Source organism: Athene noctua, chromosome 1 (genome assembly GCF_965140245.1).
Source record: "Athene noctua chromosome 1, bAthNoc1.hap1.1, whole genome shotgun sequence".
NCBI lineage: Eukaryota > Metazoa > Chordata > Aves > Strigiformes > Strigidae > Athene > Athene noctua.
Genome location: NC_134037.1, coordinates 144,888,945 through 144,915,057, shown reverse-complemented (window position 1 = coordinate 144,915,057; position 26,113 = coordinate 144,888,945). Strand labels below are relative to the sequence as shown.

General features: G+C 36.6%; 1 protein-coding gene across 1 annotated transcript in view; it reads right to left on the bottom strand.

The window, feature by feature from the left end:
* The window catches only part of EPHA3 (EPH receptor A3), a 237,180-nt gene that overhangs the window by 131,273 nt on the left and 79,794 nt on the right, over window positions 1-26,113 (bottom strand). The window lies entirely within an intron of this gene.

Genomic DNA, 26,113 nt, shown 5'->3' with positions numbered 1-26,113 from the left:
TTTTTAATGTAATCTGTGGATGAAAGGCTCCATGCAGTTCAGATTATCATATATTCAATTTCCCCAGCTGTTAAAAACGAAGAAGATTCATACACTATGTGCAGGCTCTCTTTGAGGATGGTCCTGTCTTTGAAACAACTGAGATGCAGTGTAGGATGATAGCTATTGGGTTTTAAAAGCTACTGGGTAAAACAGCTGAAATTCAGCTATTTCTTAAAGATATCCACCATATCCTCATACTCTAAACAGACAGACCAAACTTTTATGATTTGCACTTAGTCTTTTTTTTTTCTCCCGAGAATCTCCCTGCTATCGGCAAGGGCTTTTGAAGCTTGTTCAAAACCACAAATATTTGGAAGTGCAGTCTGTACTCTACTAATCAAGGCAAGCGCTTATTTATAACTTCACTGCTTGACTTGGTAATCTCCCCAAAAAGCCTCCCCTCTATTCTTTATATGTGAGACCTGAAACTGGCCTTTATTTTTAATACACCATGAAACCAGGACCTGATCTCTCCCCACTTATACATAGGGTCATTTCTGACACACATTCTCTTTTTGATTAATTCAATCCATGTTACAGCTCTCAAGAGAGTAACTGCAGTTAGAGCACGATCAGAGCAACTAAGGCTTACTCTGAGTCCTTAAAAGTTTTGATTTCTTTTTTCCTTCTCCGTCTCTTTGTTTGGATAGGATTTTTTAATTCTTTTCTTTCTTAAAGAAAGTGGTGGGTGAAAGGAATAAGAAGTATTCAAACTATTATGTGATGGTAATTGTTCTTATTTCATAAGCCGAAAATCCTCTTTTTTTCATATACTAAAACCTTCTCAGATCCTCTGAGCACAAATGTACTGGATTAACTTCTATTATGCACCTCAGGAATCTCTAGGCCAGAAGAGGTGACATTAGCTTCCACAAGAAAAGTCTCCAGAAAATAATTTATGGTTATTCACAAGGGGAAACTTAGCAAAATCTTCCAAAAATGCAAGCATGCCAGCAACTCCTGCTGGGCTCAGGAGTATCACTTGCAGCACTGTTTTAACCACTGTTTCACCTCCACACTTGTCAATGCATAAATCTTTCATTATCGCTGGGAATAACTGAATGACACCTGGGAACAGTATTGAAGGAGGATGAAAAAACATCCTAGAGACTCCCACGTTTCCTTAAACCAGATGAATTTGAGAGGTGATTTTCCAAGATATTAAGGTCAGGCTCATCTTAAATATGTTCACGTTATGTTCAGAGAATTCTTGAAATGGGATAAGAGATAAAGAAGTCCATGCCCTACAGTTAATGAACACAGGATTTTAATTAATATGGACTGAATATTTCATTAGTGACACTGAGAGCCCATGCATAGAGAAACCATTGTTCTCACATCAAAATATATTTTAACTCTATTTCTAATTAAGATAAAACTCATTAGGTTTCAAAAAACTAGACTTCAGGTTCACTCTGGTGATTTAGTAGATGAGCTTGTACTACTGCAGAGTTTACTGGATTAACATTTAGGATATTAAACAATTTAGGAACAGCAGTCTCATGGCATGGTTCAAATCTTCTTTCCAGTGTGATATATGAGGGTTGCTTTGTGGGAAGAATATACCCGTACTATAGAGATTATATTTGAAATCTCCTCCATATATCAATCCTATACAATCTGATCAGGCAGTTTTCCTCACTATTGCAAAAATCCTGGTTATTTAAATTCTTGTCACCACCTAGCACAATATAATCATTTTCTGTTCTCAGGAATACATGATAAACATACAGCCAAAATCTAAGGGTATCATAATCTCAGTGTCAGCTATCAAACTTTTGTAAAGAAGGGTCAAAAATTGATGTATTTTATGCATTTTGTTTTCAATCTATAGTTCTTGGACCACTTCTAAGATACTCTGCAAAAGTTACTTAAGAAATGGAAACACACAGTCAAGCTTAAATTCACTATACAGATATCTGCTTTTCCAAAGGGAAAAAAAAAAATCTGGATCTGAAAATAATATATATAAAAAAAAATGTTGAAAAACACTAATTCATGCCGTTGCAGGATTTCTGTGTTATACTGGGCTGGTAAAAAATTCTGGCATGTAGGGTGTTCAGGGAAGCAACTCGTCTGTCTCCCTGTGTTTGTAAGGTATCTGTTAAAGGTACACTGAGTGTCAAAATATTACTAGAATTATAACTGTCATTATCATTAATAGCAAAAATATCACTCTACGAGACAAAAACATAATCTATGTATCTCAAAGTATATCAAAGATATGTGTGTTTACCTTTAAATAATTATATATGGTGACATTTCAAACACAAACCCTCATCTCCACAGACTTGTGAGCCACTCCATTAAACCTGTGACAGATACTTACTAGGATAAATCCATATGGGGGCTTTACAAGTGCCCTGTTTGTGCATTTCTGGTCTTCTTTTTCATTTGTATTTGGGTTCAGTAAGTATCTTTCCTTACAATTGTGACAAGCATGTGGAAGCTGTAAAGGCTACCCTTTGCGATTCTGCTCACCAAATGTCCCTCTAGGAGCAACACTGATCAATTTCCATACATCCCATGTCCTTCCCAAATGACACCCCCATCCCAGCTGGGTTACAATTCTATAGTTCGCTAAGCTGATGGCTGAGGATACTGCTTGGACAAATTAAAATACAACATTTAAACAAACTAAGCACCAAACAGTTTTGGGTCTGTCATGAGTATGCTCACAGGGAAAAAGTGAATCCATTCATCTCTATTTTTAGCTATCTCCCATCTCACCTAGTGATACCTCATTTGAGTATTTGCTGCTGTTTGAATATTCAGCTCAAGGTAAAATTTCAAGTGTACAGATTTATATTTGCCATGCTTCATTACAGCTGAGTCAGCATTATGGTGGAACACATTACACAATACTTCATACTGACATTTTAAAATGTCTTTCTGTTTTCCATGCAACAACTCTAGAAAAGGTAACACAGCTTTATTACCAGTTCTTCTCCAAGTAACTTACTTTCCTTTAATGGAAAGAAAATCTCACAACAGTTTTAGGGAATTGTTATATGTGCATACATATGTACACTTGCACACATATGTGCACACACAGGACGATATTTTGGCTATTAAGGTACTTCTAAAGGGATGCTCCATGAGACTGTTTATGCTTTTCTTGCTCTGTCCAGATTCTTAAATAAATAAAAGAATGCAGAATATTGGAGAGGTACTTTTTAATGCGTATATTTGTCCTGAGCCTTCAAAGGATTAAAGTGATCTTCAAAGTTGATCAGGATAGGGCCATGGTTGTATTCCTACTAGTTACAGAATCATAATTAAAGTTCAGCATCCCTACTGTAGTTTAGACCTACTCTTTCCACTTCAGTTTAGATCAGAAATACACTAAATGACTCTCTGCTATTAAGTATGATCTGAATCTCCAAACAGACTGATTGAAATTTTAGACAAAACAGAGAGCCAAACCACGGTCCTCTGGCAGGAGCAAAAGCCAATGGAAATCCATGCATGAAGAGATATATTTATAAGTGAAACATTTCTGCATAACTCATAATTTCCTAATATCTGTAGCCTGATACAGACTAATGCCAGATAATTTTTGTCTGGGAAGCATTTAGTCAAACAATTAGTCAATATTTCATCAAATGTAACAATAGGTTTGTTTCAAATCCAGTTGTACCTTTTCAGTTGGTCAAATTAGTCTCACATTAATTCATCCCTTCTGTTTTATCCTCAGACAGGTACAAATGAAAACTTCATTAAGTACCTAAATTAAGGTATCTTTTTAAAAGTTTTTTCTTTGAAAATTAAAATTTTTAAAAATATTCCATGGAATCACATGGCTTAACTCACCTACTACTTCACTGAGTTTTTGTATCCAAAAAATACAACAATCTCGTCCTGAAGCTTTTTCCCTTGAACAGAGTGGGATGGCTTGGTTCTAAAGTTATACATCATCAGAATCCAAGCCACCAGAAAAGTGAAAGTATGATAGATTAACAGGGGGAAGAAAGGCATGTTTATCAGGCTAGTATCACACCTTTTTAACCTACAGTTTCAGTGGAGGTTGGAAACACTTTATATCTTACTGTTTTGGGGTTTAATTACTCATCTTGCATTGAAATACATCACAAATGTGTTTCAGAAAGCAACAGAGATGAGCAAAGTGCTGTGGTATCTTATCTGTTTCTACCATTTCCTTCTTCTCTTACAGGAAAAATAGAAGAGCTGATGAAGAACTAGTGTATCAAGTCTCACATGTTTCCATTTGACAGGAACAGCTTCCAGAAAATGACCTCCCTACAATACAAAAATCACTGTGAAGGAGATCTTTTTTTTTTTTTTTTTTTTTTTAACAGGATGGATTCAGTCATGTCAGATTTATGACATATTCCTCTACAGAACACTTCACATCACTGAGCATTTAGGGGTCCTTTTACTGTTGACTGGACTGTTACTGACTCGTTTGCCATGAAAGAGGTTATAGCTTGTACAGAATAGAAGTGAGCACTCCACAGCATCCAAATCTCTGCTGTAGCTTGTGTAAATGACTTACTTGACTTACATAAACATACCTTTCCTGAAGAGGTATCTGAAGAGCTATACACTACCCACAAGCCACAGTAAGGACCAAAATACTCCTAAGTATTCAAAACAGTGACATTGTCCCTCAAGTATTTACCTGTATTGAGACATCTGCATCCCAGGGGACAACAGCAGAGACCAAAGATTAACACAAATTACTACTCACAGAGGTCTCCCTCATGACCACGCTACTAATTTTATTTTAACAAGCTGTTAAACTTTCTTCCTTAACCTGAAGCATCAGGAGGAAGCCCAGCCACAGTGAGTCTGGCAGAGGCCCCTGCCCCTTTGCCCATGATCAGAAGTCAGTTTTGCCTGTTTGCAGCTGTTCTGCACTCTGAGGGATCAGCTGGCTGCAGGGGGACAGGCAGGAGACCTTTTAGCACCTCCACAGCTCAGACCAATCTGCTTGATTACAAATTCATTAAAATTTATTAATTTTTAATTTCACACTAACCTCGGCTATTATAAATCAAGCCAACCAGGCCAGGAAAATATTAACTGAAATATGAAAGTGTCTGTCAAAGAAGCGTCTGGTAACAGGTTCAACTTCAGCAATCTGTCACTTGAGAGACAAGAAGGAAGCAAATTACTTTTCACAGAAATTATTAGAAAATATTGCCTTGATTAATTATGCTGTTTCTGAAAGGGCACAAAAGAGAAAATTATTATACCAGTTCTAAGCTCTGCAAGCCTGGGTCTGGTATTCCAGCCTGTTGAATGGTTTAATCATCTGGAAATCCTTTTTTTTTTTAACTTTTTTTCAAATGAAGGAGTAAGACTCCTTTTACACAATAAAAACAGCGAAAAATAATTTAAAATATTAACATTCCTGTATGCATGAAAGTAATATCTAGGCTCTTCTTAGATGTTTTTCCCAGCATCCTTAGACTTCTCTGCCATAGCTCCAGGGAAAAGGAAATACTCTTACTTTGAGGTATTGACAGGTTTGATGAAGATTCACTTGATATCCTTCTTCCTGCCTTCTGGTGCTTTGTTAACATGAAGCAGTTATTTATCAAATGCATCTCTACAACAGAGGCATGTTTCAGTTCCACCAGAATTAACTCTCATGCAAGATACACCATTTCCTCTCATCAACAAAATGGGGTGAGGCAGGGTGGCAGGGCTGTGGTTTGCTCTCTAGTTTTTGAAGTTCTTAACTATTGTGCTGGAAGCAGGAATTCAAACCTTGGTTAGACCCTACTGGAGTAAATGGAAGAGTAACTATTTTCATGATCTCAGAGCGTAAACCTGAGTTGGTACAAATATTACCCTTTTAATATTCATATATGGGGCACTGAATGTGTGAATAAGTTATAGCTTAAGAAACATGGCACTGAATATAATGCATTCAGTATACACGTAAGACACCAATTAATTTTAGACAGACAAAATGGCACTGAGCCTAGAGACTTTCTATATTATTCCTTTCTCTACTCAATATGCATTTTTCATTCACATCTACTTATTTTGAATGCTAGTTTGCTGCAAATACTTTGCTTCTTAAGGATAAAATATCATAGCCAATATCCTTAAAAATGTAAGAACTACTACAAGAAGTACTCTACCAAGCAAGACCAGATGTCCACAGAGACTTCTATCCTTACTAGAGACCATCTCTAGCTGCCCATGCCTGACAAGAGTATAGCAACAAGACAAATGTTTTGATGCTTCCTCACAATATTTTCCTAGACTCCAGCTATTTGTGATAAAGATACTTCCTGTGCCAGAGAAGGTGTCTTTTTATTTAATAAACTTTGACAGATTTTTCTTTCATCATTTTTTATACAGTCACTTTTTGAATCCGTGTACGTTTTCAGCATCCACAGTGTCTCATAGCAAGCAGTCCCATAACTTAAAGTATAATAAGACAATGATAGAACAGGTTAAAGTAAGGAAATAACTACAGATATCCTCTAAAAACGTGAGGACAAAACCACTGCCCCACATCCTAACATACGCATAATTTACACTAGCTGGTAGTGTGAAATGTTGGAGGAGTATAAAATGTTTGTTGTGATTATTTTTTATATCACATCACCTACAAAACTAAGAGTATTAATTGCTAAGAATAGATATTGCCTGAGCTTGAAAATATCCAAACAAGAAAACTTCTAGAAATCATGGTCATTACATGGCTGTCCAGCACTTTAGCATGTATACTTGGAAAGGATCTGACTTTTTAATATATATATAAAATAAATGTAGCAGTTTTACAACCTAAATTCTGATCCTCCTAGGATTGAAACAGAAGATTCAATGGAAAGGTGGGAATTTTTTATATCACAGGAGATAAAACTCTTATATCAAGCTTTATTGGCATTAGTATTTAATTTTAAATTTAAAAATCAATGATACCTTTACTAATGGTACCAATTATACCAATTTAAAACTTTTAAGTATAGGGAAGTTATCCCTGATTGAATTTTGGTCCCCTTCAACTTTGGACAGAGATGGTTTCAGTAGGAGGATTCAATATCTGAAGCAGGAAATGTATTTCTTTTCCAAAACCTGAATGACTTCAAAGCTATTCAGACATATAAGATTATAGCTGATTGGAAAATCCTTCACCAAACAATTTTCTGCTCAAAAATACTGTTACATCAAGATTGAAATCCCTTCTGAAAACTGACAAGATGTGTGCATGTGCATACATATTTGGGTGACTGTGTGAAAGTAAATGAACAGTCTATGCTTAAGCATACAAATCCGAGACTGTCATCTTAAAAAATAGGGTTATTGGAAGCTTACCATCTGGTATTTAAAAAAAATACTCATTTTCTGAGTGCGTTTAAATCACGTACTCTGATATTCTAACCTGTTTCATATTCCACACATACACTAGTCCTACATTGTCAGCTGGAAAAAAACATTGAGTTGTTATGACAGTATACGCATAAGGCATGATCCTGCTGTATGATTAGGAATGGGGAGAGTTGAAAGTCTCAGACGATATTTCAATAAAATTATTGTGCTCTGCCACCATTATAAACAGCTCAGTGCAAATGCATGCAAGTGCATTTCATAGCTGTGACAATTATGTCTGTGTATGCTGTATGCATGTAAATACAGGCACAGAAACTCAAGACAGGTATAAACTGTTAAAAAGCTCTGCTCTGAAATGCATACATACAGGCAAAATTTAGACTCTCAAAGAACGTTCACTGCTGCCAACAGGCTCCTGGGAGGACCAAGCTTACAAAAGATCAGTGAGCTGGGACCTGTTTAAGTACTGCAAACCAGCACTGAACGCTTACATTTAGCTACTTGGCAATTTCTCAGCAAATTCACTATGACAAGAAGTAACAAATGAACAACAACAAAAAAAAAAAAAAAACCCACCAAGAATTAACATTTCTCAATACTGTCATTGCAAGTACTTTGTGTTACATGGTCTAACTTTTATGTTCAACTTTTTTTATTTGATTGCACTTCCTCTTGAATGATTTTTTTTCTTTGTACAAAACACCTAAAGATAAACATAGAATGGTTAAAAACAAAGACTAAGGGAATGAAAGACAGACTGTATTGTCAAAGGAAAACACAGAAATGTAAACATTATGGTTTTCTACAATCAGCTATGAATCTGCCATTAGGACAAGAGAAAGAGATTAATTCATCTCAGAAAATATACAGATGTACACTTACGTGAGGGAGAAGGGGAAATGAAAGCAATTATACTTATGTTTTGTATTATCAAAGTACTCTAAGTACCTTCACCTCCAGAACACTTTCCTGGTAAAGCCTGGGTGGTTTGGGTGGTTGTTGTTGTCTTTTAAAACAACTGTCCACAATAAATTTTTACATCTCTATACGTCTAAACTGTAGTGCCCTGGAGAACACAGTAGCTGAATTCATCATAGCATCACAGAATCATACAAGTTGGAAAAGACTTTTGAGAAATAATACCTTTGATTTGAAACTTAACCTTCAAAACCAAAGTCCAATTAATGTGTCTGCAAAAACGCAAAATGTGAGACCCTTCCCTAAACTTTTACCTTACTTTGTAGAATATTGATTAGGAACCATACCCATTACATTCATACATAATTTACTGAGCAAACAAAAGCAACACCTCTTATGTATGTCACTAGGCAGATGAACTGTGAAAGTTAAATGTATTAACTGACCTCAAGGAAAGCCATTTTAGGAACAGCAAAAGTCAGTTCACTGCTGTTGTAAGGAGCTTTCTCATATGCTCTCATCCATAGTGATACTACATTTATTCTCTTTCATTCCACAGGAAAAAGAAAAAAAAAAAAATCTCACTTCAGATTTGTTTCATGCTAGATGTTTTCCTCCCCTGAGAAGGTTTAAACACACATTATAAGCTTGGACTAGTAATCACTCAAAGCAAAATTCTAACTCAATCCCGCAAGAGCTTTGTCTGCATAAGGACCACAGGCTTGGCCTCTTGAGAATACTTTCACTTAATACTGAAAGGCTTCATTGTTTACTGTATTACCAGAACATGCATATGCGCTTATAAATGGGAGGCATTTATCATTCTCAAGCAGTGATGAGGTGGCCACGGTTCATGAAGCAAGCAGAGATGAGACTCAAGAAATCTGGGTTCTGTTTCTCACTGGGCAACAGATTTATGTGACTAGGCAACTGCATCTTTTCCTATTTTAATACCCTATTTGTAAATTGTAGATGGTATTTTATTATGCTGCAGAGTGCTTTTAGATTAATGAATTACATTCCCTGACTGATCATTAAACGAAGAGACTTTGCAAACATAATCATCAGCACAATGAAATATGAATGAGACACTATTCAACGAGATGCAGGGGAAGCAGGAAATCTCTCATTTAACAGAGCTAAAGTATTTCCATAACATCAAGTTGTGGTTTAGAACACCTTCACTAAAAAAACATTGTCTACAACCATCCAATTTTGTGGCCTTTATATGGAAAAGCCAATTTTACCAAATAGAGAAAGAAAAGAAGTATATAGGTAACTTGAGCTCTCACAGGGATGTAGACTCTCATGACCGATTTGGGGCGAGGTATACCCGCTCCTCTTTGAGTGGCCATGTACCTCAGGTACGTGAGCTTACAGATGTTTTTGCTTTAGCAGCACCTGTATGGTGTGACTGCTGCCTTCCCAAATTTTCTGGTGGGTCACACTGGTACCATCACAATCCTCAACTGTTTCCCCAGCACAGAGCTCCAGTGTGCCTGGGATCAAGGCAAGTCCAACACAGGACAGCACAGGAGGGCAGCACATCAAAAAAGAGCTCCCAAAACTGGGAAGTGACTTCTCTAGTGTGAGCTTGTGAACTCAAAAGTGGGCAAACTGCCGTCAGATCTGAAAAATAACTGAGACTATCTCTATACCAGGAAGGGCCTGCTCTCTGAACACTGACAGACGTTGTGCTACGGTAATCACTTTAAACACACTTTAAACAAGAATAGCACTTCGGAGGGGGTCAGAGAGTAATAATCAGCACTATTCCTGGAAAGCCACCTTCCTCTAGAAAAGCCCCTGGGGCTGTATTTACCAGAAATGCTAAAAGCAATGATTTTCCTAAGTGAAGAGGATGAGCTGCACCAAGCCAGTTCCTGAGCACTGTTTGAGACCAAGTGATAGGGAAAGGTCATATCAACAGTCAAGAAAAACCACGCAGTGTGCGTGAGCTACACAACCACTGGATGCAGAAGAAAGAAAAGGGGGGGGGTATGAGAGCAAGTCACACAGGAGCTTGCAGGACAACCCAGAAGATTTACCCGAGGCCAAGGTGGGAATTCAGGTGTGGAACAGGAGAAGCACCTGGTGCAGCAGGGGAGCTGGGCACACACGACAGGCTGGAGCCTTCAGTTGCATGGTGACCCGCAACAGTTATACACGTACAAAGTATTAGAAAGAGCCTTCATCTTTCTCCCTTCCAAAAATGGATTAAATCCTGTATAAAACTTGGTTGCAACTTAAGACTGTGATAGGAGAAGTAGTCCCTTTCACCTGTGGCAACCAGCAGTCCTGGGGGTGTGATCGTCCAGGCTGGCCTCTCTGCAGGTACTGTCACCCCAAATCCCCAGGGGAGCAGAGGGGCAGCAACTGCAGGGCGAGCACCTCAGCTCAATAAATCCACCAGAAACAGGCTTCTGAGAGAAATCACTTGTGTTTCACAATTTAAAAAAAAAGAGAACAAGCAAGGACTGCAACTTAAACAGCTCTCATAACAAATACATAACATTTGCAAACCAAGCTAAAAAGATATGAACTATAAAGTATTAACAGAAGCCACCCATTCAGATCGTAATAATTTACTGCATTATTTAAGTAATTTTAAGCAGTGCTCTAGAATGAATTACGAACTTTCCTCAGGGTAAACCAGACAAAAACAGCTGTTTAAAAAGTAACTTAATCACAGCTCCAATTAAGCCCAGTAAACAAACATTTTTTGGCTACAGACATTAGAGCTGCTGGGGGGATTTAAATACGCTAATACTTAATTTCTGCATCAAGTTTTAATTCTTTCCACTGCATATGCTTTGCTAGTTAAGTCTTTAAAATAGTTTTAAAACCGACCTCCCACATTTAAAAGCATTATTATTTTTGCCAAAGTTTAACTGAATTGATGAAAACAGACAAAATCACATAAATTCAATTTCTTTTTGCATTAGCACCATGTGCTTTCAGATAAAATGTGTAACATTTATTAATTGCTTTTTAACGTATCTTGCATTAGGTGAAATTCCTTTATCGCAAGGTGGCATTACCCACAGGGCAATATATTATGTGGCAGCAGTGGCCTGCGAACCAAATAGGTCCCCTGGTCACTCTAAGCTTAGTTCATGCCGACTGCCAGCCCCAGCATGGGGTGATCTGGCCTGATCCAGCAGCTTCTGTTCAGGTTAGGATGGAGTGTTCCATGCTGGGACAAGTAGCCTCTTCAGGCTTCACTCCCATGGTTTCCATATGTTTTCAAATAAATCTCCCCGTCCTGTATTTTATAAATTACTCTCTCAAGACATGCAAAGCAAGTAAAGGCCAGACTGTCAGTTCTTCTCTTTGTGGGATGTATTTATGCATTTATAGATATCTGTACAGAGATATATCTATAGGTATGACATAGAGAAAATATATATCAAGACAAAAAGAGGAGGAAAAGGACAGTTTATCTTTTAAGGCATTAAAAGGACTTACTTGAACCAGAAGACCAGACCCAAAGCCCTCAGGCATGGTGGAAGTTCAGTCCTGTGAATGTAGTAATTTATGCAAATTTCCAAATTATCGGGAAGGAGCATGACAGTTGCAAAACATTTTAATACGTTGATAATTGAAGCATTTTTCATGCACACAGCTAGAATGAAACTGTGATCATGAGGACTCTAAAATACAAAACCAAAAGCAATAAAAACAAAGCCTTCAGGTTATTGTGATTCTTCTGTTAATTAGACACATGTGGGCAATATTTGATCACAAATATTTTTTTAAAAAAAGCCCTGATGTACAAACATTCCATTAAGTTTCCTACAATTAGCCAGTACACATAAAGCTGACACAATTGGACCCTGAATAATGAGAGTTGTAAAAACATCACTATGTACATAGCTACCTACATTCTAACCTAAGTTTCAGCTGGACCAAATTACATCCACAAATACACAATTACTGCAAATATTTGTGCTGGTGAAGCTCAGCTACTGGTTTTTGGGTTTGGGTTTTTTTTTTTTTTTTTGTAAGACACTTTTCAGATTAAATACTTGAGAAAGGATAGCTTTAACTACATATTTGTTTATTAAATTGATCATTTGAAAGTTGGACTTTATCTATTAGTAAAATCATATGGCCAGTTGCTTTGGTTTTCTAACTGGATAACATGCACTTAAATTAGCATCACACAAATGTTACGCACTTCATTGAAATGTTTATAAGTTCATGTTGATGTTAGTTGTAGAGGCTGGCCAACTGGAATCTAAAAGAATATCACTTGACTGATATTATTAGCACACCAACTGTCTTGTTTTTAAATTACAATATAATACAAAGTGAATTGAATGACTGACAGAGCCTAAGATCTTCACTAGGTACATGGGCTAAACAATTGATTCATTCCTAATTTTGCAGTTTCATAATCTGATTTTTAAGGTACTTCACAAATATGAAAAGAAATGTATTAACTGATTTATTCTACTGCTTTGCCTAATTGTAGAGTGATATGTTACTATTTAAGAGGAATAGGATTTTATCAAAAAGCTACATGCTCTCATCTGTCCAAGAATTTCTTTTTGTTTGAAATGCTTGGCTTGTTCCAATCAAATCGATGGGAACTTTGCAACTGATTTCAGAGACAGCATGAACAACCCCTATATGCAGTTAGACTTGGCATGTAAAATGTAAAGGCAAAAGAAAACATATACTCCATCAGGCAAGCATTTCCCCATGTCCCACCTTTAGAGAAGGTGAAAGCAAGCCTTGCTGATGAGGAAAGCATTCGTCCTCATTCAGGCCACTGCCGTTTTCAGCTGACAGACTCCAGCATGCCATCATCTGTCTCTGTCATGGGTTCCTCCGACTCCTACTGAGAGCCAGCAACCAGCATCAATCCTCAGCCAAACAGCCTGCCAGCTATTTGAGATGGAAAAGCTGGCTTTCTCTACCCACTCTCTCTCTCTCTTACCAAAACAGGAACACAGTAGACATGGATAAAAAAGTAGCCTGTGCAAAGGTCTGCAGGTCCATCACAGCATGAGAAGGTGAAGTAGAAAGTTATGTCAACAACAACAAAGAAAAAAATGAATGCTTTGATGTTATGAATAGCTGCTGAAGCAGCAGGTGAGGCATGCAGCATGCACCGTAACCCCTCCTGCCTTCTCCACACATGCCCCTGCTCCTCAGGGAAAAGTAGCCACAGAGCCATTGGTCATTTTTACTAGTTACTCTTCAGTTGAACTCCTTCAGAATAAACAAGCCTTTATTTTTTAGGAAACATTTTATTAGAAGTTATGAAAGCCTTGCAAGCATGTTCTTGATGACTCTCCAGTGGGAGTCTAAAAAATGTTTTATACCTTTACCAATAGTTGTCTTCATAAACATTTTTTTTTCCAATATCTATACAAAATTGCAATTGTCACACCTCTTCATGTTTTCAACTTGACATAAAGGAAACTCCTAATGGGACCTGGTATGAAAGTTTTTAGTATGTAACAGTCAAGTTCATCTGCCTCCAAACTTCTTCGTAATTACTATAGGAAAGAAAGAATAATACATTTTCTTTTTCTTCAACTAGAAACGTCCTCAGATTACTGCAGAACATGACTGTTATCCAAGAAAGAGTAAGCATTTCTAAATTGGTTGCAGAGACAGTATGCAACATTTTATTTATCCTTTGGTTTGTTTTTAAATCAACCTTTGGATACAGCCAGATTTCCAACTCATGGAAACAGTCCACAGAAAGTCAACAAAGCACATCATCAAGCACCACAACAAGTTGCAATACCTCAAATCAGATTTACAATCCGTAATAAAAGACCAAAAGCCACAAGCGTATCAAAACACATCATCTCTACAATGTAAAGAGCATTTCTTAAGTCCTAGCTCACAGCACTGGTAAAGAATTTTTTTCAGAGTCTCCCAGATGATCCTACAAAATCAGATGTATCCCACAGTACAATGAAAACATAAACTCATGTTCCATGTGTTTGGGCAAGGGGGTTAGGAATCTGATAGACCTGACCAAACCAATCCAGGGAAAAATCCCCTTCCTGCCCTCAAACCTCAAATCTAGCAGAATGATTAATGTAGAAGGCAGGAGCAGAACAGGGTATCCAAAGCACCTAAGAAAACTCAACTTAGAGCAGCATCAGTATGCCCAAGATGATTGCAGGCTGTGGCCAATCCAATGTTTCAAAGAAAAATGAAAGATGCAACAACTCAAAAGTCAATTTACTGCATTAGAGTGGAAAAAATTCCTTCCAACAGTGGAGGTTTTAAAGCATGATATGAAAACAATATAGACTACACATAGGCAATAATTTATGAAAAATCACTGAACCAGTACGCTTTTTATTCTGCTGTCCTCCTGATAGAATTATAACCTGGGACGTTTTTCTCTAGTACACTACCCACATATGTACTTATAAATAACATATTAGAATATTTCCTGACATATGGAAAGAAGAAAACACCTGTAAATTGGATGATAGTTTCAACCTGGTGGACGTGCAATCTGTGGATGCGCATCTGGGGATCTGAAGCTAACATGAAAGTGTGAGGTAAAAGCTTGACTGCTATGATTACCAGATAGAAAAAGAAGCTTCCCAACAGATGGATAACTGACAGGCTATAAGATAATCCCCAATTATAAGAGAATTTGGGCTAGATAGCATGCCTGGGTTTTAAGAGAGTAATTTAAACACATGAGCTCTGGAAAGTAATTATTGCACAGGAAAACAATGTACTCAATTCCAAAGAAGCCCTTAATCCATGTTTAAATAAACTCTCTACTAAACAGACTTGTGCCTGAACACCTGCTTTTACGACTGAATTTGACAGGTTTTGTGTGTCGTACAATTAAAATACTAATATTTAACTGGCGGGGGAGGGGGGCAACAGCAGAGTCTACTTGTTCAGGGAAGAGATTAAGAATTAAAAGGTTATGTTGTTATCACTGCAGATGTGAATCAGAAGTAAAACTAGAAATCCAACTGAGTGAAAACTAGCACGATCCATATTACAATCATATTTCAGATTTTTTGTGGATTAGAATCGATCAGTAGCATGGCTGCAGTGTGGGGGCAAACAAGGATTATCTCCCATTCAGTCCGAAAACGTCTACTACCCACTTCCTCCAGCCCTCTCAGGGACTCATCACCTGACACCCTCTTCTTCACTGCTGTAAGCAAATGGCTAGAGAGGGCAGAGACTGGGAGGGCTCACGACCTCCTGTGCCACAGCCTTTCTCCACACACACCTCCTCCCAGCCTACGAACATGGCATGAAGCAGCTGTTCCCAAAGGATGCGGATGATAAACTGCGCCTCTGAATCCTACTTACAAAGGGAAACTATATATAAATATATATACACAACCACTGGCAAGTGCTTTATCTTATGTCCCTCTACTAAGTACTCTGCAGAGCCGGGCCAAGTCCACTGGACAGAAGGCTCTTTGAATCGCTGTACCAGGAAAAAAAACAGTCCACTGAGTTCAGAACAAGATGAAGCCCTTTGGATTTGAAGTTGTTTCCATAATTTCTGAGACACTGCTAGGTGTATACTCCTAGCTCGTGAAAATTCAGCAACATAAAGAAACATCAAGGAAACATTCTTAAAACACTGGTCAGAAGAGAATCAGAGAGACCATTTACACACCGCCTTCCTCTGAGGGGAAGGCTATGGAGAAAACAACAAATCTTTTCTAGACTGCAACTTCAACAGTGCTCACCAAAACGGGGACACAGGAGTTGTGTCCCCATTTACTGGAGTTCAGATCAGCTTTAAATCTCTCTGTGTAACACAGTCATCATTACAATTTTATTATCATTATTTGCAGGCCAATTCCATGCAAGACCCACCATATATCCAGATACAGACATCAAACAGTCACCACATTTTTTCCCCACTGAAACCTGAGTATCTTTTTAGCAGTTAGTCACAGAGCAAACTTGCACAGAAATACTAATCTTCCTTCAAACACACCATTAAATCATACTCCTGTCTGAACTCAAATCAATATCCTTCCCTTTCTCATGAGTGCTTTTAAACTGTATTTATTCATTTAAATAATACTAACTGCAGCATTTAGGTTTCAGTGAAACACATACATAGGTATATTTTACTTACCATGGTAAATTTTTCCCTCCATTCTCTCTTCTCTTGTTCTCTTTACTGTTCTGACCCTTTTTAAAAAATATCTTTAGGTTTCTTTCTTCCACCATCTGCTGTGGTTAGTGTGCGTAGAGAAAAGATACAGAAGCTGATTCCCGTTTTACTGTTAATTTCACTGCCAGTTCATCCCCTCACACAGTGTGAGAAACAAGACTGTCACTGCTTATTAAATGTCATGCACAAGTAGCCATCGTATGTCTTTCTAATCCCATCCCCTGTGTTAACAAATACATATACGTATGGCCTTGAGGTGAAAGCTCTGGACACCCTATCTTCACAGTCAAAGCAGTAAGAGACATCATACACTGCATAAAAATGGCAGCTTAATGAATGGTCTATTAATTTATTAAATATAAGATTCATTAGCTGTGGTTAACTGAGATTACTGAGCAACAGCTTCTTCTGCTAATATATTCTACTTCCTACCCAATTCCCAACTTTTGTTATTTTCAGGATGAACACCAGTTTTACAGCTGGAACAGTGATCTCATGTTCATGGTTAATACACCTTGACTTCACTTCAAGTCACAATCCTGCAGCCCTGTTTTAGTTTTCCATATTATTCTTTTGGGAGCAAAACCTGGAAATTCCTAGAACAGATTTGAAGAGGAGCTTGTTAAAATAACTGCCCATACCTGTCATCTCAGTATTAGGATTGCATTACCAAAGTAAGAAAAAAATCCTGTTAGATCTTCAGAGAATTCAAGTTGTTTTGTAATTTAAAGAAGCACATTACAGCAGCTGGAGATGCCCCTGTTAAACTGGTACTACATACTACTGAATAATTTGCGTGTATTTCTTTGTATAATAATGATGACTACATTACGCCATTCACTATAAAAGCAAAGGGGAGATTCTTGTTCACTGTATTCTACAGTCTCCTACTATTAAACTGACATTAAAAAATTGCTACAGAATACATTTCTAAATAAAACAATTCTATACATGCATACCTAAATCTTAGAATTACTACTTAGAGAGAATAAGGGACTGTTCAGGTTAGGTCAAATCCTGTATGAGTGAACTCTGTATAAAGTTGCAAAACATCAAAGAACATGCTTAATATTTGGCTTAATATGTTTGCCAAACTTTGTCTTTTCTTACTTCAGCTGGGTAACAGATGACCATTTCAAAATATTTTACTGCTTTATAATAATCAGCTTGGAGAACTTCTCTCTTTTCTATGAAAGACAATTTTTTTCTTGCTTAAACAAGAATTTTGGGCCCCAGGCTCATTATATAAAAGGAGGGAAGAAAAAAAATATATTCTTAGAGGTAAGTACACCATTGCTGGAGGGGTTTTGATCACTTGTTTGGTGGCATTTCTTAGAGTTAAGGGATGGGTACTTTTAAGTAATTTCTTCTGTTATTCTCCTTCCATGCAACATCTCTGACAAAAACAAAGAGAAGATACTATTCATTTTTTACCTAAAACTAATTGTTGTGAAAAATGGTTTCTCCAAATTGGAGGACAAATGAATTATTCCTAGGATTCTGAACTCCCGATAACCACCTTACTCCTACATGTAAACTGACCACTACTGCTTAGGCTGAGCACAGTAAAAGACTACTTGCATTAGGTTTCATCCTATTCATGTGCTCAATTTACCAGAATTTAAGTATCTGTATAAAGGCAGTGTGACTTAAGTGAATTCTTAAATACTCTGCTAAAAGCATATGAACTCAGGTATTAAACATCTCCTCTAACAATGCACGTTACTTTGATGGAAAATTTTGAAGCAATCATTCTATGAAACTCTGATATGTTTTTACAGCACAAACAGCAGCCTGGACAGGGTTATGAGCAAACTATGTTATTTTTAAAGCCCACAACCTTTTTCTGTCACTTAATAACCATTCTTAATTAAAAAAAAAATACTAAGAAACAACTACAAAGTAAGTATGACAGGATAAGGTACAATTCAAAAAAGTATATGGAAATATCAAAGGCAAGTAAAAATGCTTTACTTTGACCATGTTGTTGAAGAGAACTGTCCTGTATCACTTCTGCAGTTATTCAGGCCTGGCATGGTGTCAACTTTTACCATATGGCTTTTTCTTCCCTTGTTGAAAGTGAATCTTTCTGTCAAAGAGCAGCTGTTCTAAATTATCACATCAAATTTTAACCTTACAGTAGACAACCACTGAACCCACAGATTCATGACAGTGAAATAGTTCGCCTCCTTGACCTTTGAAGGATTTGTCATTGTTTAGGTCTATTTCTGCCTTAGCACAATAGATACAACAATTGTCAGGGTATCCAAGGCAGGCAGGTACTTAAAGCTGAAGCTACAAACAAATTCTAAGCAATGAACTTCTCATCTTCTCTCCCTCAAAAGAGTGTGTGAGGTCCAAGTTGTTACATTCCTGTTGTGCTATCAGGAGTAAAAGTGCAATTTCAAATGCAAAGAAAAAGAGACATTACAAATGCAACCCTTGTTATTCAGCTTGTAATCCAAAAAAACCCCAGTCAATTCTGATACTTCTCCTGCAGTCTAAGTGTTTCAATAAAGTCTGATATCAATTACTGGTTATTTAGATATCTGCCAACAGCATGTTTTGACAACATCTTGTGCTTCACGCTGAGAAGCGGCAGACATGTAGAAGATTCTTGTCGTCTTGTACTCATCTTTCAAGATGTTTCTTACTTTAAGAGCATTTTCATTGAACATTATCAAAACTTACAGCTCTCACTACAATTGCTCTCTATTAAAGTCTAGTACCAGCTGTCAGTTGTAATGCAAACCCCTGTTAGCCTTTGTAAGTTCCACTCTGGAACTAATAAGGGATTGTCAAATAGCTCTACACACAGACGCAAGTGGCAGAGAAACCTATGGAAAAAGCATGTTCAATGAATTCACACTGACAATACAATCTTTGTGCAACTCTGAGCTAAACTCATATTGAAAGTCACCAAAGACAGTACAAGCGAAACAAGCTCAGGATGATACTATTAATTTAGTTTTTAATCTTTAGAAAGCCTCCAAAGAAGCAAAGCCATTAAAATGAAAAGGTTAAGGAAATGCCAGCAAGATCCCTTAGGATTCTCTGTGACAGAAATCCAGAAGATATTTGCAGTAAAATCCTGTACAAAAGTTCAACAGTAGTGGTCTGGAACATACATGTCAGAGAACTAAGGCGAAAATTTCTAAATTGAACAGAGGAAGCAAATGCGACACACATACTTGTTAAACTGTAGAGTCTGGGTCAATACCCAGTCTATTCCACTAATTCAGGGGGGATTTGTTGAGTTCTCTTGCTGGGATCTGGGCAGGGTGGGAATGTCTTTTTGTTGCTTGAAAAGCAGGTGAGGGGGACAAGACAGAAATTGCCAAAAGATGCACAATGTGGCATAGCAAGCACCACCTCTAAATTGGTAACATCTGGATTGAACATGCAGGGTAACTATTAAGATACATTTCGCGAGTCATTAACACTTTTGCAAATATTCCCTTTTCTGAGTGAACCTTTCAATTTCCCAACTAGTTTCAAATACAGAAATTCAATTCTGAATTACCTCATCATGTCATATGTTGACACTGTAGTACTGAACCACTTGGACAGATGTATTAGTAATCTTCTTTAAAGAACACCAGCACTAGGTTCCTAATCACTGAACATTAAAAAATTAATAGAAATATTTATAATCATGTTTTGGTTCAAATATTTCTATCACAATGTCCAGGAAATTTAGTAAAGATTCTCTCAAGTAACTACAGAGCATCGAAACAGCACTGTTCCGACTAGAGAATCTGTATATTGTCATACCGAAAAAAATTTTCTGTTAATTTCAGAACATTTCTTTTTAATTTTTACTGCTTTAGGATGTGTGACAAATGTGCTTGCAAACCATAAGATCATGCCCAAGAAATTTTGCCTTAAAAACTTGCCTTTTAAATCTACTGCTTCTGATGTACAAACTGGAAAATATTTTCAAATTTTCTAATAGTCAGAAAACATTACGTAAAAAGTTGGCTGTGATCTTTCCAAAGTATTCAGTGCAATATAATTCTTCCCCTATGAAAACTCATCTGGATATCTCTGATATAACTTTTGTAAGAGTTAAATAAATTCTAAGCAGGAACGTAAATCCGTCATTGTGTGCTCTGTTTATGTACTTATAGAATATAAAGTGGATAAAAACAATGAATATTTTACAAATAAAGTGATTCATAATTTATAGCAGTTGACATTTTAGTTTACTAGCTTGAAAGATGGAGTCTCTTAAAAATCATCCCTCTTGCTTTTTAAAATCAAAACAATATTTCAAAACAAAGGAAAAAAAACATACACCCCAAACCTCTGCTTTAAAAAAATGTGAATCCCTAGCTTTTTCAGAGTTGATGTAAAAGGAAATTCTCTTTAATAGTTCTGTTGTTATCTTCATATGTTCATCATTCCTACGTTTTATTAAATGTAATTGTTCCTATAGAAGCCTAAGAGTTAAAACCACACACTTTTGTAGTGTAAGAAACACATCTGAGATGTTACCAGTTTTGCAGTTCCAGCAAGCATGTGTGCATTCCGTCTGTTTTCACTTGCACAAAGTTGAGTAGTTACTCACAGAAAACTTTTTTCTTTATATGTAAAGTTACCTTTTATCTATTGATATAAGCAGGCAAAAAGTATATTTACCTATGCAGAGACAAAATGGTTATTTAAAGCATAGGAAAAAAAAAGAAATCTAGGAAATGTTTTTCATCCTTAGTATTAATGATGGTTTACATATTTTTATCTCGAGTATAGCATTCATTCTAGTGAAAGAATTAAGCAATATATGAGATGGTTCAGATTTAGCAGTCACAGATGGCATTCCTTTCATATCTCCATAAACTCAGAGAGAAATATGATTTAGGATATGCTCACTATACAACTTGAAGCACTGAATAATTTAGTGTTAGGGGAAATTTTGTGAAGTCATATTTGCAATAACCAGGCACAGTGGGTGAACTTTACCTCTTCCTCCCTTACCCCTTACTCCCTTTTCTCCCACTCAGTACACCTGATTAATAGCTAAAAATCATATATACATAAGGAAGGACTGTTGGATTATAGTTTCTTTTTTCTTCTGGCTTTGTTATAGAAAATTGTGTCAGTCACTTGTGGTTAAAACTTACAATTTTATTACATAGTATTACATAGTAAATTTACAATTCAGACTTACTCAATTCCAGCAGCTAGAATTTAGAACTACACTTTGAAATGGTAGCATGCAGAAAATTTAATTCTGTGCTTTTTGAGACATTCTGTTCAGGCCCACCGATTTAATTTTCCATTTGATAAATGGAGCCACAAAGTTTGGTTTTGGTCTAAAGGGTCACCTGTTGGAAAAATTCAAAAGAACATTCAAGCTCACTTGTAGACCCACATAGATAAACAATGGCACACTGCATGCTTGCTAATTAAGTATATCATAATGAAAACTACTGTTCTCCATGTCCAGCTAGTCTTTCTGAAGTGCATGAAATAAACCAACAACAGAATAGACACATTCAGGATGGAAGAGATTTATTAGTCCAAGCCTGCCAGTGCAGGACTTCCTTTATCATCCGTTACCGCATTTTTAAAAAACAACTCCTGAAATGAGGCTTCCATTATCTCTCCGAAGAGACTTCTAGATCATTACAGAACTAAAAACATTTTTTCTAACATTTATCCTACTTTTTTCCATGTATTTTGAAACTATTACCCCAACTAACCAACCTTCACATTGTGAGATCTATTTTCTCTCTGTAGCATTCGAAACAAAACTGAGCCTAGTTTCTCCACATAAAAAAAAAAAAAAAAAAAAAATATCACTCACTGGGCAGGTGATGTGAATGCTCCTTTTTTTTTATTGATTTTTGGACTGCTACAAACACTATGCCACTGTAAAATCTCCTAGTGTACTTGCAACTGAATTAGTTCATGCAAGCCTCATTGCCCTTTTCATAAAAATCACATTGTTTACTTTGAGTATGTACAGATACAGTCAAAAAGCATGCATTGAGGTATGGAGCAATTAGCCTGTCTTCCAAATAAGAAGGCACTAGCAGAGAGGGAGAGTTGGGAAATCAGGTATTAGAGATGAGATATTAGATGTGAAAGAGACCTTGAAAACTGTTAATAAAGAAGCTGAGAAGGGAGCAGGAGGTATTATTTTCTCACTATAGGACATGGAAAACCTTCTCCAACCGACTTACAACAGAAGGCTTAAACACAACAAAAAGATATGTTTGACATACAAGACAAGATATGGTATTCATTGCCATAAAAACTTATAGAGACTAAAAATATGAGTCAAAAATAGACAAATTAACAGGTGATAGGTCATTGATTCCTATTCTACATAGTTGTTCTTATAAGATGTACCTTAAGTATATCTTATAAAGTCAACAGCAGACTAACAGAAGATGAAAAGTATACCCAGTAAAGCACCAATTTATACAGTTTCTTATACTTTTCCTAAGGAATCTGCTGTTAGCCACTGTCAGAGAAAGAATACCATGGCAGACAAATCTCTGGTCTGATTTACTATGGCTGTTTAATGGGGAACAAATGGAAAAGATGAGTTATCCTTGTTGACTGGGGAACAGGATGGAGACTATCAGAAAGCATTATGCTTAGTGTGCAGTTCCAGCCAGTTGATTTTTTTCCTCTAATTAAAACAAATTAAAACACACTAATTCTCAGAGAAAATATGATATAAAGATGTTGTTTGGCCAAAATGGCACCAAGACATAATTTAGAAAAGACATTGTGAGGAAGAAGTCCTATTCAACCATGAAATATTACAATAAGATTAAATAGGATCACTACGATGTAAATGCTAACAAAGCTGTAATAACAATGGATGACATTACCATATTTAGTTAACTAACATCTGTATTGGCTAAGGGGTAAAAAAAGTATGAAAGCGTGGCTTTTCTGACATGCTCCCTGACACATCTTACCTTATCTTATACAAACCTAATCTCTCCAAAATACTGACCAGGTACAAAGGTCTTTGCTAGAGGAACTTGAACTGCTAACCTAACATAAAATGAAGACAAGAATTCCTCAAGGTGAGTTATACAGTTTAATTTTGAGAAATAATTTCTCCACGCAAAAACACTAATGAGGACAAGGATGGTCACAGCAAAATTGGTCCTGAGTAGGTATTGTACTACTGTACGTGTAAAATGCTTATCAGTTGGTAGGACCCAGAACAGAACAATAATCTTTCCAACAAGAACCGATATGCTGAGTAAAACCAATAGTCCAATTTTGGCTTTTCAGAGTTTAGATACAAACACATTATAAAAACATGTATGCTTTTATATGTACATAGACACCAATAATAAAAAAATGGCTTGAGCCTTAATCAACTTTTCCTGGTTATGCAGAGAAAGGGAAGCAGTTGTGAGAAATGGTACAATTTGTATTATTTGGGGGCATGACTGTGCTTTACTATGTTTCCAAGAAATGCTGTTATGAATTAAATTTAAATAGGGTGATCATATACCATTAGGGTCCTTCATTCTAATCATCAGTGATAATCTCCTGCTAATGCAAAATGACATTGGTTCTGAAAACAGCATTACAGAAAAGACGAAACAAAATCAGAAACAGTCTGAATATAGGATCAAGTACTGACAGACACTAAATTGCTGAATGTTTTCAACTATGGGGAAGACAATAATGTCTATTACTTGTTACTCTTTCAAACTTCAACCGAAACTGGTTTTTTTCCTAAGTTATGCCCTCATTCCAGCCCATGCTTGCAACATTATGTTGGATCTTCTTCAGATTCTACAATCCTGACTCTACTGCCCCTTTACTGACAAAAAAACCCAAAACAACAAAAAGCTCAACCTTAAACCCAAACTCCCTAAAAAAAATGAGCAAGGGAAGGAGAGAAGAAAAAGGAAAGGGAAGATGCAGGAGCAGCCTTGAGCCTAAGGTCAAAACTAAATTCTTCTGAGCTTCTCAACTCATGCTGAGTTACTGATGCCAACAAATGGGAGGTTTTGAATTACTGACTGCTTTTAGAGTGCCACTTTAACCACATCACACTGAAAATATTTGATAAATATGACTTCCAAGAACATTATATGTTAAATCAGAATACACCAGAAGGACCTGTTGCTATTGTTAATGGTTCCACCATATATCACTCCCTTGATCAACACTTGTTGAGGATGTCAAAAAAAAAAGGGGGGAGAACATGAAAAAGAAAGAAAAAGACAGTAGTCTATGGTCTGATTTTATGCCTTCCATATCACATATGATATACTTGCACATGGATGCGAACTCACTCCTAATCTCTGCAGAACTCAGTTGGAGGTGCCTTACCTACCCCAAGCATTTGAGAACCTGTTTTTAATAAAAGAATTTATTTTATTTTACTTTATTTAGTTCAACCTTTGCTCAACTGCAGTCTGACACTTTCTGGAGCGCTGTCCTTTAATACTCATGTGTAACTGAAATTCTAAACCAACAGCCTTCAACAATTTAGTAGGACACAGGCTCTATAGTTAGCAAGACTACATACAGTGGTTAAGAGTATCACTAATATTTTAGCATTTTTAAGTGTAGCTATAGGAGGCCCTAGGTAATGCATTTCTGAATAATAAAGTATCTTCTCCTGGATTCAGCTCTTAACAGAAGAGTTTAACTTGGTTTTCTTAATATTGGTATCTAACTGCAGAAAAGTATACTCAAAAGACTCAGCTCCCTAATTTATTCATTCTAAGGGAAAAACCAATTTAAATTCTACTTAACCAAACAAAACGCATTCTTATCCCTTTCCTCCCACACCTCCCTGGCATTTTCTGAGGAAAATGTCACCTTAATTAGAGCAACAGTTCTCACAACTACCTGGCTCTGGTTTGGTGGGCTCCTAGTAGCTCCCCAGGACTTAGTTGTTTGACACAGATTGCTGTAGGACTGATAAGAAAGGAACAGGCACTCTCTCATTCAGGTTCAGAATACTTTAAATTTCTTTTCTTATGGATACGTGCATATGCACATATACACAAACACACCCCACAGTAAATATCTCAGCTATTACTCCTTCCATCCATGGTATTTCTAGATTTTATTGGTTAACTTTTACTTATTTAATGAAAGACCCTTTGCCACAGCCAGCACCCTTTAAGGCACTCTGTGAAAAGAAAAGAAGTTTAAGATTCAATTAGCATAAAACTTCGAAATGTACTTCTATAAAAAGCAAAATGTAGCCCACCAGCATTTTGGTTGATATTAAAATTAGGTAAATATAATATGTATTTGTCTAATGTTTAAAAGACCATTTGTGGAAAAACTCAGAATCCCTGGTGAAGTCTTGTTCTTGGGAGCATTCACATAACCACAGATTGCAGAAACCAAAAGTTTGAGGAAATTATTTTGAATTAAATACATGAGTATTCATGCAAATGCAATTGCGAAGTTCAAATATTAATGTTCCAAATGTATCTGCAATTAGGAACTATGCTACCTGAAACAATCCTGGTTTTTTCTGACCAATATCAATTCATCAACACAACTCAGTAGCAATTATTATACATCAAGCCATAAAGTTAAAAAAAAAAAGGCACAAAAAAATCAAGTATTTTGACACAAACAATGCATTTGAGAAAACTATAATCTACTAAAAGAAGTCCAAGAGTGGCTAGAGAGGCTAGATTTGCTACAAACTGTATTAACTAAAAATTAATTGTTGACCCT